Source organism: Oratosquilla oratoria, chromosome 33 (genome assembly GCF_046742065.1).
Source record: "Oratosquilla oratoria isolate Oo_2021 chromosome 33, ASM4674206v1, whole genome shotgun sequence".
Classification (NCBI taxonomy): Eukaryota; Metazoa; Arthropoda; class Malacostraca; order Stomatopoda; family Squillidae; genus Oratosquilla; species Oratosquilla oratoria.
Window position 1 is genome coordinate 47,544,181 of NC_134809.1, and position 15,000 is coordinate 47,559,180.

At 44.3% G+C, this 15,000-nt stretch overlaps 1 protein-coding gene across 2 annotated transcripts in view; it reads left to right on the forward strand.

Annotated features, from left to right (window-relative positions):
- Positions 1-15,000, forward strand: part of LOC143017897 (uncharacterized) — a 630,413-nt gene that overhangs the window by 461,645 nt on the left and 153,768 nt on the right. The window lies entirely within an intron of this gene.

The window sequence follows — 15,000 nt, forward strand, 5'->3', positions numbered from 1 at the left end:
TAACGATTCTAGTCGTCGTCTCATCGAACGGCGCTTTTTTTTTCAGTGGTAGCAAACTACCACCCGGTGGTTTAAAATAGAATTCCTTACGATTTCACCACCAATTCTAAGATGGCTACAACTGCAGGTCACACCTCAGGCGATCGGCAGCTGTTCTTGGAAGTCCGAATATCGTCTCGAAGAGGGCGGTTGGTGCAAGGGTGGTATATAGATGTCTCGCTCGGTTGGAAGCGTAAAGGAATCCTTTGGCTAGATACCTCGATTCCGGGGGCTTGATTGAAGATATGGTTTGAAATCGAATATTTTCGATTTCACCAATTCTAAGATGGCTGCAACTACATGTCACACCTGTGGCGATCGGCAGATGTTTCTAGAGGTCCGAATGTCGTCTCGAAGGGAGTGGTTGGTGGAGGGGCGGTGAATAGTCGTGTCGCTCACTTGGAAGCTGCTGACGCTTAGTCGGGACTTTGCCGCTCGTCTCGGGTGAAGGTGGTGTGAATGTGCGGCGCTGAATAAAAATGCTTGTATGAAGTCTAGAAGTCGTAGGAGCACCACTTGGTAGGCGTGGTTTGGTGTGGTTGATGACGACTGTTTTAGTTACCGTAGTCTTTGGTTGGTGTGGGAACACCGGCGGAGCCAAGGGGTGTAGTGTGCGGATGGCAGACCTGGTAGGCGTGGCTGGTCGTGGACAGCAGACCTGGTAGGCGACGACAGTTCTAGTCGCTTGCAAGGCATGGTTTGGCGTGGTTGATGATGACTGTTTTAGTCACGCATTGCAGATATGGTACTAAGGGAAAAGGATCTTCCCTAGTGAGATAAGGAAGTGGGTCTCTCTACCTCTACTGACTAGGTCCTTGACCTAGGCAGCCCTCTCTACAATGGGCGCAGCCGTTTGTTGATAAAATGGGGAAGTGCTTAAGTAAGCATATTGTTGTACGTTACCATATGGGAGATGTGTTAGTCATTATACGGGTGTTAGTTGCATTTGATGGGGTTAATTATATTATTAGTGGACGTGGCTAGATATGGCGTATATATAGGAGTTAAAGGTAATGTAATTAGGTATGAGGAAAAGGTCAATGCATCTGTCTGGTGACATTACGCATTTTATGTTGGTATTGTCATGTCTTACGTAGCATTATTGAGTCGAGTTTTATGATTGAGGAATTTGTCAGATCTGCAAGATGTGGAGGGCTTGCTAAAGACGAGTACCATCTCACGTGTGTGGATCACGTGCATAGTTGTATGTATATGTGTGTGTGTATATATATATATGTGTGTGTGTGTGTGTATGTATATGTATATATATATGTATAATATATATATGTGTGTGTGTGTGTGTGTATGTATGTATGTATAGATATGTGTATATGTATATATATATATGTATATATATATATAATATACGATTATTATTGACTGTGGTTGAGAATCGAACTTGTTGCTTAGATATGGCTTCCGTCTCTTTTCTTCTTTTTCACTTCCTCTTATTCTTCAACTTTTTCCTTTCCTTCTTCCACTTCTTACTTTTCTTTTTCTACTTCCTCTTTTTTTTCTTCCTCTTCCACTTTTTGCCCTTCGTCTTCTACTTCGTCATCCACTTCTACGTCTTCCACTTTATCGTCCACTGCTTCCACTCCTTGTTGCATCGTCGGAAGGGAACCGGGCGAAGTCCAGCCCAGGACGGACGCAACAGGTTCCGGTATCCAGACACCGCATCGGTTAAGACGTCTTGTCTGTAGAAGTGGCCTCCACCTTCTGCAAGAACCACATGACTCAGGACATACATATGTACACACATGCGCACACACACACACACACACACACACACACACACACACACACACACACACACACACACACAATAGATGAAATAAGGTATGGGAGTGTGTTCTGTAGAGGGCAGCTCTTGGCAAAATGTCTGACGTCTCTTTACCCAAAGCTACCGCACCCCCTCACGGGCCGCCCCCAGCCACACTGTCCGCACGCACCCTGGATTTCCTTGGCCTCGCCGGCAGGGCACGACGCACCGTGAGCGTGCGTCCTGTTTCCCTTGTATCAAAATGCGCGGTCGCGCACACACAAAAGAAGAGAAAGACTTTGGAGTGTTGATAAAAAGACAACCTGTCACCTGACAGACATATCTGCAGGATTGTGGGAGAGACATACGGACTAGTGCAGAAGTTGAAGTGGCGTTCCATTATATGAATGAAGGGATGATGAAATAACTCGTCGAAACCTTGATACGTTCAAGACTGGAATATGCATCAGTAGTATGGTCCCCACACAGAGTGGAGGATGTAAGGAAGACCGAGAAAATACAAAGGGCAGCAACCAAACTGGTCCGCAGCCTGGCAGATAAACCATATGAGGAAAGACCAGACACCGCATCGGTTAAGACGTCTACCAACTTTGAAAAAGAGAAAGAGACGACATGATTATAGTGTTCAGGTCAATGAAGGGGTTATATTACATTAATAGAATAGATCTGGTTAAAGATAGGAGGGATTGAAGAGGGTATGGATGTAAATTAAGAAATCAAAGATATAGATGAAGTTGGAACCGTACAAGAATTTAAGTCTAGGTATGTTAGAAAATTAGATATGACCCAACGAACGTTGCTCCTTTCCTGTATACTAAAATTTGGTAAATACTATTGGATAAATACACGCGCGCGCGCGCGCACATACACAAAACTTTAGACTTTTTTCCTCCTCTTCCTCCTCCTCGTCTTCCTCTTCTCTTCATTTACTGCTCATTTTTCGCCTTTCTCCCACTTTCTCTAATTTTCTCAGCTTCCTCCTTTTCTTCACCTACTGCTCCTATTTCTCCCCCCCCCCCTACTTTCTCCTTTTCTTCTTCTTGGGCTCGTCTTCCTCGCTCGTCCTCTTTTCTATTCTTACTCTTCCACCTACTCTTCCTACCACTCCTCTTCGTCCTCTTCCTCCTCCTCCTTTTCTGCTCTACTCTTCCACCTACTTTTCACACCACTTTTCCTACTCTTCTTCCCCCCTCCATTTCTGCCTCCCTCCCTCTCACCTCATCCTTTTGTTTGACCTCTTCCTCCCCCTAATCATTCACTTCCAACTCAAAATCATCCTTTTCCTACTTTTACTCTTCCACGTACTCTCATTTCTTTGTTTCCCTCCCTCCCTCCCTCCCTCCACTTTATCCTCCATCCTCCTCCCCTTCTTCGTCCTTTTCCTTAGCCTCCTACTCCTACTTTTCATCGTCTTCCAAAATATAAAATCTTCGGCTGTGGAGAAGACCTCGGAGCTCCACTGGTTGTGCTTTTCCTGCGAAGTCGAAGGAAGCCTCTAACTAGGTCTCATTTCGACGTTGTCCCGGGGGAATATTATGCTCTCTCTCTCTCTCTCTCTTATTCTCTGTCTTCCTCTTTAGTGTGTGTGTGTGTCTCCACTTTGCCCGCTGCCGTCTTGCTGGCCTTCCCATTCCTCTCCCCCTTGTTCTTTGTCCCCCTTGCCCCCTCGTCCCCTCTCCTCCCCTTCGACGTCGTCCCCTCCTGCGTAAGACAAAAGCCCTGTTTGCCCTCCGACGCCGCCCTGTCGCGCCTCGCTGCGCGTTTGTTTAGCGCGCACTACGCCGCGTCCCATGTGCCCCAAGCTCTAGGCTCGGCGTCCTACTTACGTTGTTCAAAATGTTAAGAAAAGAAGAAAGAGGAGGTATCTTGTTCTATTTTTATATTTATTTATTTGATCTATTTAATTTAATTTATTTTTATTATTGTTTTATTTTGTTTTACTTATTATTACTACTATTAATATTACTATTATTATTTTTTATTAGAATTTCCGAAGAAATATCATACTTTTGAGCAGATCTACCTTTCGGCAGCTAGTGTTGTTAGAATCAATATTTACCAGAATCATACTATATCTACACAGGTTGGTGATGCGGGTTGGTCGCTGTTTGCATTACATTGTGGGTTACTTACTGTTTGCAGTGGATTGTGGTTTGGTTGCTGTTGGTAGTGCATTGTGGGTTGTTTGTTGTTTGTAGTGCATTGTGGGTTGGTTACTGTTCGCAATGTAATGTGGGTTGACTGCTGTTTGCAGTGCATTGTGGGTTGATTAGTGTTTGCAGTACATTGTGGGTTGATTGCTGTTTGCATTGTGGGTCGGTTACTGTTTGCAGTGCATTGTGAGTTGGTCACTGTTTCCCGTGCATTGTGGTTTGGTTGTTGTTGGTAGTGCATTGTGGGGTGGTCACTGTTTGCAGTACATTGTGGGTTGGTCACTGCCTGCAGTGCATTGTGGGTTGATTGCTATTTGCAGTGCATTGTGGGTTGGTTGATGTTTTCAGTGCATTGTGGGTTGATTGCTGTTTGCAGTGCACTGTGGGTTGGTTACTGTTTGCAGTGCATTGTGGGTTGGTCGCTAGATAGGGTATTGTGCGTGTATCAATGTGGGTTGGGTACTCGACAGTGCTGTACAGTGCCGGTTGGTCTCTGACTTCATTGCAATGTGGCTTGGTTGCTGCCGACTGCGGTGTTTTGTAGGTTGATTGCTTTGGTGTGGCTCGTGACGCAGAGGTGGCGGTAATGGCACTTGTAATCGGTTGTTTGGTCCCGTAGTTACGCGCTGGTTGGTAACGTTTGGGGAGGAGGAGGAGGAGTGGAAGGAGAAGAAAGGGAGGATGGAGAAAAGATAGGAAGAGAAGTGAGAGAGGAGGAGGAAGTGGGAAGACGGGGAAGAAGAAGCGGGAAGAGGAATAGGTGGAGGAGGACGGAGAAAAGAGGGCGACGAGGAGCAATGGAGGGAAGATAAAAAGGAGAAAAGGACGAGGAAGAGGAGGAAAGAGGAAATGGAACAGGAGAGAGGGAAGAAGGGAGGTTAGAGGAAAGACGACGAAAAGGGAAGACAGGGGAAGAGGAAGGGAAGAAAGGGAGGAGGAGGAAGAGGAGATAAGAAGACAGGGGGAAGAGGAGAGAGGGAGGGAGGAGAAGAGAAAGAAAAGGAGAGAGGGAGGCAGGGGGAGGGAAGTAAAAGGAAGGGAGGAGGAAAAAATGAAAAGGGAAAGAAGAATGGACTCGGGTTCCCAAGACAAATATATATATATATATATATATATATATATATATATATAATATATATATATATATATATATATATATATATATATATATATATAATGAAGGAAACTGGCACAGAAAAGAAGTTTTCACAGGTCGAAAAATGAGCAAAGTTAAAAGCAAATAGACAGGGGACGTAGGGATGGGCAAATAGACAGAGACATTGCCTACTGGTCCCTCGAAACGGGGATGGGGGTGGGTGGGGGAAGCGAATAGAAAGACTGCGGGATAAAGTGATATGTCGGACAGACGTACATAGACAGATAGACAGACAACAAGCACAGCCAAACTGGCAATCATAGACAGATAGACAGACTTATCAGACACAGACAAACAGGCAACTTATGCATACAGACACAGGTACTAACGCACATCAGACGAACAGACAAATATATCGGACGGACAGACAGACAGACAGACAGACATCGGACGGACAGACAGACAGACATATCGGACGGGCAGACTTACAGACATATCGGACGGACAGACAGACAGTCATATAGGATGGACAGACAGACAGACAGCCATATAGGATGGACAGACAGACAGACAGTCATATAGGATGGACAGACAGACAGACAGTCATATAGGATGGACAGACAAGAGAGTTGATGCAGACCTCGGTCCTAGAAAGTAAGGAGTATGTCGAGTGGTTCCTTCTGGATGGTACATGGGGTTTCACATTGTTTTGCTTACAAGCTGAGTGGTGGTGGTGGGGTGGTGGAAGTGGTTGTGGTGATGGTGGTGGTAGTGGCTGTAGTGGTGATTTGGTGGTTATAGGGAAGCGGGATGACAACAGTGCTTATGAATCTGGGAGATAGCGATGGCTTAACTCTCGAGTAGTGTTTGTAACCTTTATCACCGCAGCTAATCTAGACAACTTTATTCAGCTGAGGACCTTCGTTACTGTATTGAAGAAATTCACATGAAGGTACGAGGGGAGGTAAAGGGAGGGTGAAGTGAGAGGGAGAGAATGGAGGAGAAGGGAGACTTGATCCTTCCCCCGTGTATCTCCCACGCACCTCCCAAGGATACCTACTTACGATCCACTCGAAATCTCCCAAGGGATTCTTCGCGTCTGCACCAACATGACTTCGAGTCGTCTCTTGAAGGAGGTCAAGAGGACAGAGCTCTTGACCCCTTCAGAGTCCGGGGGCGGGGTAAGGGGATGGGGGGGCGGGTTTATGGGTTCTGCTTTGGCTAAAACAAAAACAGGTGGCTGATGAATAGATTGAAGATGTGGGTTTAATGATATTCTATCTTTACCTCTCTCTTTCCCTTTCTCTATCTCTCCCTCTCTCACCCTCACTCTGTCTGTCTCTCCCATTCTCTCTATCTCTCTCTCCCTCTCCCGGTCTCTCCCTCCTCCTCTTCTTCTTCTCCCTCCCTCCATCCATCTCCCCTTTCCCTCTCTCTCGCTTAAATCCCTTTCCTTCTGTCCCTGTCTCCCCGCTCTCTCTTTCCTTTCTATTTCTCTCTCACTTCTCCCTTCTCTCTCTCTCTCTCTCTCTCTCTCTCTCTCTCTCTCTCTCTCTCTCTCTCTCTCTCTCTCTCTCTCTCTCTCTTTTCTTTCTCTCTTTGTCTTCTCCACTATCCCTGGCGTGATTTCATTACTTTCTGTGAAAGTTCCTGATACAAGATAGATTACTTTTGTTGAATCTTTACATATTTTATCCCTCATGGGATTCATGGGTCCCCCAAAATCCGTCAAGTCCGCCACAGCGCGTGGGAGGGCCTTAATTGCACCGGGGGAGCCTGCATGCAGCGTGGGAATCAGGAGTGGGACGGAACACCTCCAAGTCGGACTTGAAGGTTACGAGTAGGAGGTTGTGGAGGTTGTCGAGGAGGACATGGAGGAGGTGGTAGGGAGTGGGCTTTGGGAGTGTGGAGTGCGGAGGAGTGTAGTTTAAGCCCTGTAGAGTGTGACTTGCAGTTTGGTTAAGCTTTCCAAGGGGGTTCAGGGTAGGGATTCCCCTGAACTGAAATAGCTTGGTGTTGGGACGGAATCTGTGTGTGTGTGTGTGTGTGTCAAGTTTCTGGCGTAATACGATGCAAATATGGGTCAGTCTGAATGGTTTCATTTGTAATGATTAGTCTTTGACCTTTAATAGTAATGATATAGTAAAAATTATGATAGCAATAATTAGCTATAATATTAATAGTACTGTAGCTAATAATGATAATGATATGCTAAGTAATTATTTTTTTTCTTATGAAGTGGGGTGGCCAAGTCAAAGCATACACCTTTCACCCATCCCACACCCATCAAAAAGGCCCGTACGTCTTAGTTCCTCATGGACGAAGGGTCATCCCTGTCATCCACCACAGTGCTCGGGTCAGAGACAATGCAGCAAGGCACAGCACTTCCACACTCATGGAGATAATGCTAGTAAAATAATAATGATGATGGTTATGATAATGATAATAATAAACGCCTGCCTTTGGCCAAGGCAAAATTGTAGAATCTCGAGCATTTTGTTTAATTAACAGTTCTCTATCTGTGTCTATCTCTCTTCCTCCCAATCCTCACTGTTATGGCTTCATAGACCAAATGGAGCGTCGGGTGTAACAGGTACGTGGGACGACCCCAGGGGAGGAGTGATTGGGATGGAGGGGAAGTTGGAAGGTTAAGGAAGGGTTGGGGGGGAGGGGGGAGAAGGGGGGCTTAGGGAAACGTGGGGTAATGAGAATTAAGTTGGTACTATCACTGTAGAAGTGGTTGCTCTCAGGTGAATGAAATCACCTGGCGACAAATAGAATGAAGGTTTAAGTCCTGTAAACCATCGCCAGAGAGGTTAGGAGGGAAGTGAAGGGGACAGGGAAGAGAGCTTTACCTCTTCAGCATGAGTATTTCCCTTCATCTGAAGGAAATCGTCTGGCATTAGCCTGAAATATATTGACAAAGTTGGTCTTCACTGTGCATCCTTGCCCCATTGCATCTGACCCAGGGCAGTGGGCGGGATACAGGGATGACCCGTCATCCATGAGGAGCTAAGATGAGAGAGGGGAAAGGGTGGTGGAGGGGAGTGGAATGGGTTGGAATAGGTACTTAACATTGACTTGGCTAACTCCCTTATATAGGGGGAAAAGCTCCCAGTATATGTAGATAGATAATAGGTGTTCACAGAAAAAGAGTTAATTGATGCCCTCAATCCCTTCAGTCCCTCCCTTCATCTGGATAATATCGTCCAGCGTGTTAGCCATAATAAAGGCTGCCCAACGTTCCACCCACTGCGGCCTCTCGACTGGAATGCACCGAGTGATTGACTGACCTGTCGAGCCTACCACGTGACATCATGCGCTGACGTGGACGAGTGTAAGTCCGGACTGCGCAGACCTCTGGATCCGGGGTTACTGCATACTGGATGTAGTGAACCCGTCTTGTGTGCAGGCACGGGGTTGGGGGAGGATGAGGAGGAGGACAGTAAGGAAGAGTAGGAAAAGTAAGGGCTCAAGATGGTATATAATAGTAGAGGCTCAGCTGAGCCAAGGATGCAACTACTTCGTCTTCTTCGTCTTTTTTGTCTTCTTCGTCTCCGTCGTCATCGTCATCACTCTCACTATTGTTCTAATTATTTCCCCCCTTTTCTTCCCCCTTCCCCCTTCCCCTACCTCTTCCTATTTTTCTCCTCTCCTACCCCCACCCCTACTTTTCTCTTCCTCCTTTCCCTCCTCTTCCTCCTCCTCCTACTATTCCTCTTCCCCGTTCTCTTCCTCCTTCTCCTCATCCCCCTTCTCCACCTCCTCCTCTTCCTCTTCTCCACCTCTCCTCTTCCCCGTTCTCTTCCACGTCATCCTCCTTGCCCCCCCCCCTCCCCGACCTAGGCTTCATTCTATCCTTATCTTGAGATTTCAAACCCTGTGCGCCGCTTGACAACAATGGCGCCGGCGGCGGGGTCTCGGCCGCGGTGATCTACTACAGTCCAAGGAACCTCTTTGTCCGTCCTCCTTAGGGGCCTTCCCTGGGGGAGGTGGGGAGAGGTCACGAAAAAGGTGGCCCGGGTGAGAGGCCCAGGGGAGACGGTGGGGAGGGGCGCCAGGGACCCCATTTCATTATCATCCTAGTGAAGAATGTGAAGTGTGTGAGGTTCTAACTACCGGCTGGGTAAGTCTACGGCAGCCGGCTGTGTAAGTCTGCGATTGCCAGATTGGTAGGTTATGTAAGCCTCTTGACTGCCGGCTTGGTAAGTACGAGTACCGGTTGGGTAACTACGACCGCCAGTTGAGTAAGTATGGCTGCCAGCTGCGTAAGTCCACGGCTGCCGGTTGGGTAAGTCTCACTACCGGCTGTGTAAATGTCTTGGTGTCGGTTAGTAGTTCTCCGGCTAACTAGCAGACTGTGCCGGCTGGCTCACTCCAGTTTCTCACTGGGGAATTCTCCTTGTGCCAGATGTCAGGTGGTCAAGTCAACAACAAGCCGATTATCCAGCTGGCAGAAGAGGCCGGGGGGTTAGAAACAGCAGTGGCGAAGGTGCCAGCTGTAAAGGACGACAGCACTCCGTGAGATGATTGGCCGCCGTGATGGGACGATGCCAATATGTTTTAACCATTCCGACACGATACGATTCTCAATACTGCTCTAAACTTCCGATTCCGATACTTCGAGTCGCGATACTGCTCTAAACTTCTGATTCCGATAGCTGCAGCGATTCATGGTTATTTTCAGGCTCTGCAGCTGGTTTGGGAAACAAATACTTAATTATCGGAATCGGAAGTTCAGAGCATTATTGGGACTCGTATCGGAATCGTTGAAATTTTTGGTATCGCCCCATTACTACGAGTATATGGCCGGTGCCGGAAACTTTTTTCCGATAACTGAGGGCCTTTATGCTCTGGTGAAGAATAATATCGCTGAAGGGGCTGAAGTGACAAACTTTGTAAATTTGTTTAAATTCCTTATTGACGAACACCTAAGCAAAATGCTTATGAATTTTATTTTATTTCTGTATATATATTTTTCATTTTTAACAACTTGATATTATTTAATTCATATTTTGCCTGTTGAATATTATTATTTTTATTTGTAATAATCTATTATATTTGATTATTTAATTTATTTGATTATTATTATCTCTTAATGTAATCTTGGGCAGCCTAGGGAGGCGGATACTGTCCTGAAAAGGACTTTGGCCGACCTTGGCTCCTTTGTATAAACGAAGTGGGCTTCCCCCCCCCCACACACACACACACAGTGTGGGGTCCTGTCCTGTTCTTGGAAAAAAAGAGAGCCTGGCGGGAACGAGAACAAAGTCTACAAAGTGAGTTATCGCTGTTGAAAGAACCCCCCCCCCTTCCCCAAGGCAGTAGAAAGGAAAGGAGATAAAATGCCATCGGTACGGAAAGGGGGAGGGGGAGCGAGACCATGGACTTGAATAAAATCACCTGTCGACAGCCACCACAAGAGGAAAAAGTACCACCAGACAAGGAAGGGATTAAGCGTGAATTATGGAGGAAGATGGAGTCTGGAGGGGGAGTGGATGTGGAGGAGGGGGGAGTGAGGAGGTAAGGAGAGGTGGGAGGGTGCCGATTATGGGCGGATGGGCGTAGTTGATCTCGGGGCACAAAAGACTTGGGCGTGCAAGGCTGGGTATTGTGTGTACATCTGTGTACGCTTTTGTATATGTACATTTGTATACGTATTTTGTGTGTGTGTCGTGTGTGTCATTGTATGTACATCTGTGTAATCGTTTAGATGAGTAAGGGTGAAGATTGTGTGTGTGTGTGTGTGTGAGTTGTGTGTATGTGTGTAGCCTTGAAAAAGAATATTTTGAGTGTACGTGTTTTGCAAATATGCGTGCGTGTGTAAGTATTTGTGTGCATGTGTATAATTATATATATATATATATATATATATATGTGTGTGTATATATATATATATATATATATATATTATGCATGTGTGCATACACGGTTCAGTGCACATTTGTTCAATATTCATGTTTCTTTGGGCACGCGACGTGCATAGAAACGTGTTCTGTGTGTTTGAAGAGTTGGCTTTGTCTTTCGTGAAGAGGTGCGTCCCTTCTTGGGACACAAGTGTTGTCTGTAGATTATTACTCTGCTTTTGTTATTATTAATAGTATTGTTATTATTAATACTATTACTATTATTATTATTATAGTTAGAAATATTACTATATTATTATTAATTATCATTATTGTTATTACTGTTATTATCAATGCCGTTATTATTGTCAACCTATCTAATAACTTGTTAATTGTTTATTTATGGATTTATATAATTTGTTTCTATATTTGTTGACATAGGTGCTGGTGGTAGCGTGATGTTTGGTGATATTAATAGTTGCAACTATCAGGCATAGTAGTAATGGTAGTAGAAGTATTCGTTATTTTATATATATATATATATATATATATATATATATATATATATATGACGTAAGTGGAATAGGAAACACAGGAGTCTTAGTCTTGAGTTTATTCCTATTCCGCTTACGTCAACCTGTCAGAATGTCTCAACATATATATATATATATATATATATATATCTATATATATATATATATATATATATATATATATTAATCACGAAGAACCCACAGTCGGAAGAAAAGGAAACTTAGAAGAACGTATAACTTCTATATTTCGGCTAATAGCTATAGCCCTCTTCAGGGCTATAGCTATTAACCGAAATAGAAGTTGTACGTTCTTCTAAGTTTGCTTTTATTCCGACTGTGGGTTCTTCGTGATTATTATTTACAAAACCCTAGGAGTTCGTGAACACACAAACAAACAGACAGACAAATGAAAGATAGTTATCCAAGTACCTTGGGTTATAAGGTTTCAGAATATATATGGTTATAGGGGATCTGCAAAAACCTAGGAGGAGTTCGTGAATAATATTTAACCTAACCATTGTAGGGGATTGTTAAGACTATATGGTGAACGGTACTCGGCCGTAAAAGAATTGAAACAAACTTTAGATATCTTTGGACTCGTTTATTGCATTTCCGCCCGCGATATAATAAAAAAAGAATAACCTGTATTTCAACATTTGGTAAAATTATAGAATCATTTTACATTTATATGCTTTCTCCCTACAAGGGCTCTCATAGTTTGTGGCAACATTAATTTCACATAAATAATATTTATAGACACATACAATGGTTTGTTTAATCATAGTCATTTTTTCACAAAAATGCTATGCGCGTTAAGGGGAAACTACAGTAGTGGCGTGTTACCACACCATACCCCACCTAACTTTAACGCTTAACCCTTTTTTTTTTTATGAAATATAATTATCCAAGTACCTGGAGTGATAGGGTATCAGAATATATATGGTTATGGGGGTCTATCTTCAAAACCCTAGGAGTTCGTGAACAAACAGGGACTGATTCTTGATTATAATATATATATATATATGTGTGTATATATATAATATGTGTATAAATGTATATATTTGTATATGTATATAGATGTATATGTATATGTATATATATGAATTTATATAAATATATATGAATATATATATGATATATATTAGGTGTGTATATATGTATACACACACACACACACACACACACACACACACATATATGCAAATTAACCACAGGAGAAGGGAAACATGAAGACAGTAAGTACTTTCGTATATTACATCTTCAGACGAAAGTACGAAAGTACTTACTGTCTACAAGTTTCCCTTCTCCTGTGGTTAATTTGCATTTTTGTATCAAGGTGATGTGATTGCTTGCATATATATATATATATATATATATATATATATATATACACACATATATAAATACATACATATACCAGGGCTTTTCCCCCCTTACAAGGGAGGTAGCCAAAAAGGAAAAGGCATAAAATCATTCCCACCCATTCTATCCCTAAATACACTCCATACCCCCTCCACCCTCCCTCTTATCATAGCACCTCCTGGATGACGGGTCACCCCTGCACCTTGTCCACTGCCTTGGGTCAGAAGCAGTGTCGCAAGACACAGCACATCCACAGCAAGGCCGCTTCATTAAATCAGCGACCCCCCTCTCCGTCCCCCCATGCATAAAAGGAGAAGACGGGGAGAAATCCCTTTGGGCTGCGTCAAATTTTGCTCACACATACTACCTCATCCCCCATCCCCCATCCCCCCGCCCATTCCACCTCATGCATCACAACATCATCCATATACAACCATTCTCCATTCACCCCTGTCGTCTGTCCTCTCCCTTCCTTCCTCAATAGACCCCCTCTTCCCCAAAGCCCCCTTCACCCCATCCATCCACCTCATCCTAGGACATCCCCTCATGTTCACTCCCTCCACATCTGCCTTCCATACCTCTTTTACAAGCCTTTCTTCACTCATTCTTTCCATGTGTCCAAACCATCCTAATATTCTTTCATCAACCCTATCTCCCAACTCCCTTTCCACCCCTGTTCTCCTCACCTCCTCATTTCTCACTCTATCTAGCCTAGTAACCCCCATCATACTTCTCAGACACCTCATCTCAAACACATTCAAACTCCTCTCTTCCTCTCTTATGTTCCTTGTTTCTGCCCCATACAGTGCTGTTGGCACAATCACTCCTTCATATAGTCTCCTCTTAGCATCCATTCCCAAATGTCTATTCCTCATTACACTCTTCAATTCACCAAGGCATTTACTCGCTTCTCTCAATCTACATTCTACCTCCACCTTCACTCCACCTTTCCCTGCCACATTTGCACCCAAGTATCTAAAACTATCCACTTCCTCCAGTCGCTCTCCCTTAATGCTCACTTCCCGTCTACTGCCACTTGCATCCCTTGTACATCTCATCACCTTACTTTTACCCACATTTATCTTTAGCTTTCTTCTATCACATACTCTCCCAAACTCTGTCACCAGCTTCCTCAATCCCTCCTCCGATCCTGCCACAAGCGCAGTGTCGTCCGCAAACAACAGCTGGCTCATCTCCCACTTTTCTCCATTTTCCTTAACCATCTCCAATTCCTGACCCACTACCCTTGCATTTACCTCTCGTACTACCCCATCCATGTATAAGTTGAACAGCCAGGGCGACATAACGCATCGTTGACGAAGTCCCACCTTTAACTCAAACCACTCACTCTCTCCATTTCTAATCCTGACACAAGCTCTACTACTCTCATAAAAACTCTTGACAGCTCCTAGAAGCTTTCCTCCTATCCAAATATCTGCATAACCTCCCACAGTGCCTTTCTGTCTACCCTATCATAAGCATTTTTCAGATCCATAAATGCCCAAAAAACATCCTTCCCCTTTCCTATAGCTTTCTCACATATCTGTCTTACCACAAAGATCTGATCTACACAACCTCTACCCGTCCTAAATCCACACTGTTCCTCACCAATTACTCCCTCTGTTCCTCTCCTAATCCTCTCAATCAAGATCCTCCCATAAGCCTTCCCAACTACACTTAACAAACTAAACCCTCTGAAACTACTACATTCACACTTGTCCCCTTTCCCCTTGTAAAGTGGAACTATACAGGCACTCCTCCAGTCCTCCGGCACTCTACCCTCTCTCCAGCAAACATTAAATAACCTCACCAGCCAGTCCACCATCACTGTACCTCCTTTTTTTTTTTTTTTTTTTTTTTTTTTTAGACATTCTGCATGGCATCCATCCAGACCAGGTGCCTTACCTGCTTTCATCATCTTAACAACTGTCTTCACTTCATTCTTCCTTATTTCTCCTCCATTTTCTTCACTCATCACGGTCATTTTCTTAGCATTTCCTACTGCAGCTATCTTTCCGTCACTATCCTCCTTCACATTTAGCAACTCCCTAAAATATTCTGCCCATCATTCCCTTCCTGCCCTCTCTTCCATTATCATCTCTCCATCTGCACCTTTTACCTTTTCTTCTCTACTTGATTCGCCTCCTCTTCCTCTCTTAATTTCTTTCCAAAACATCTTTTTATTACT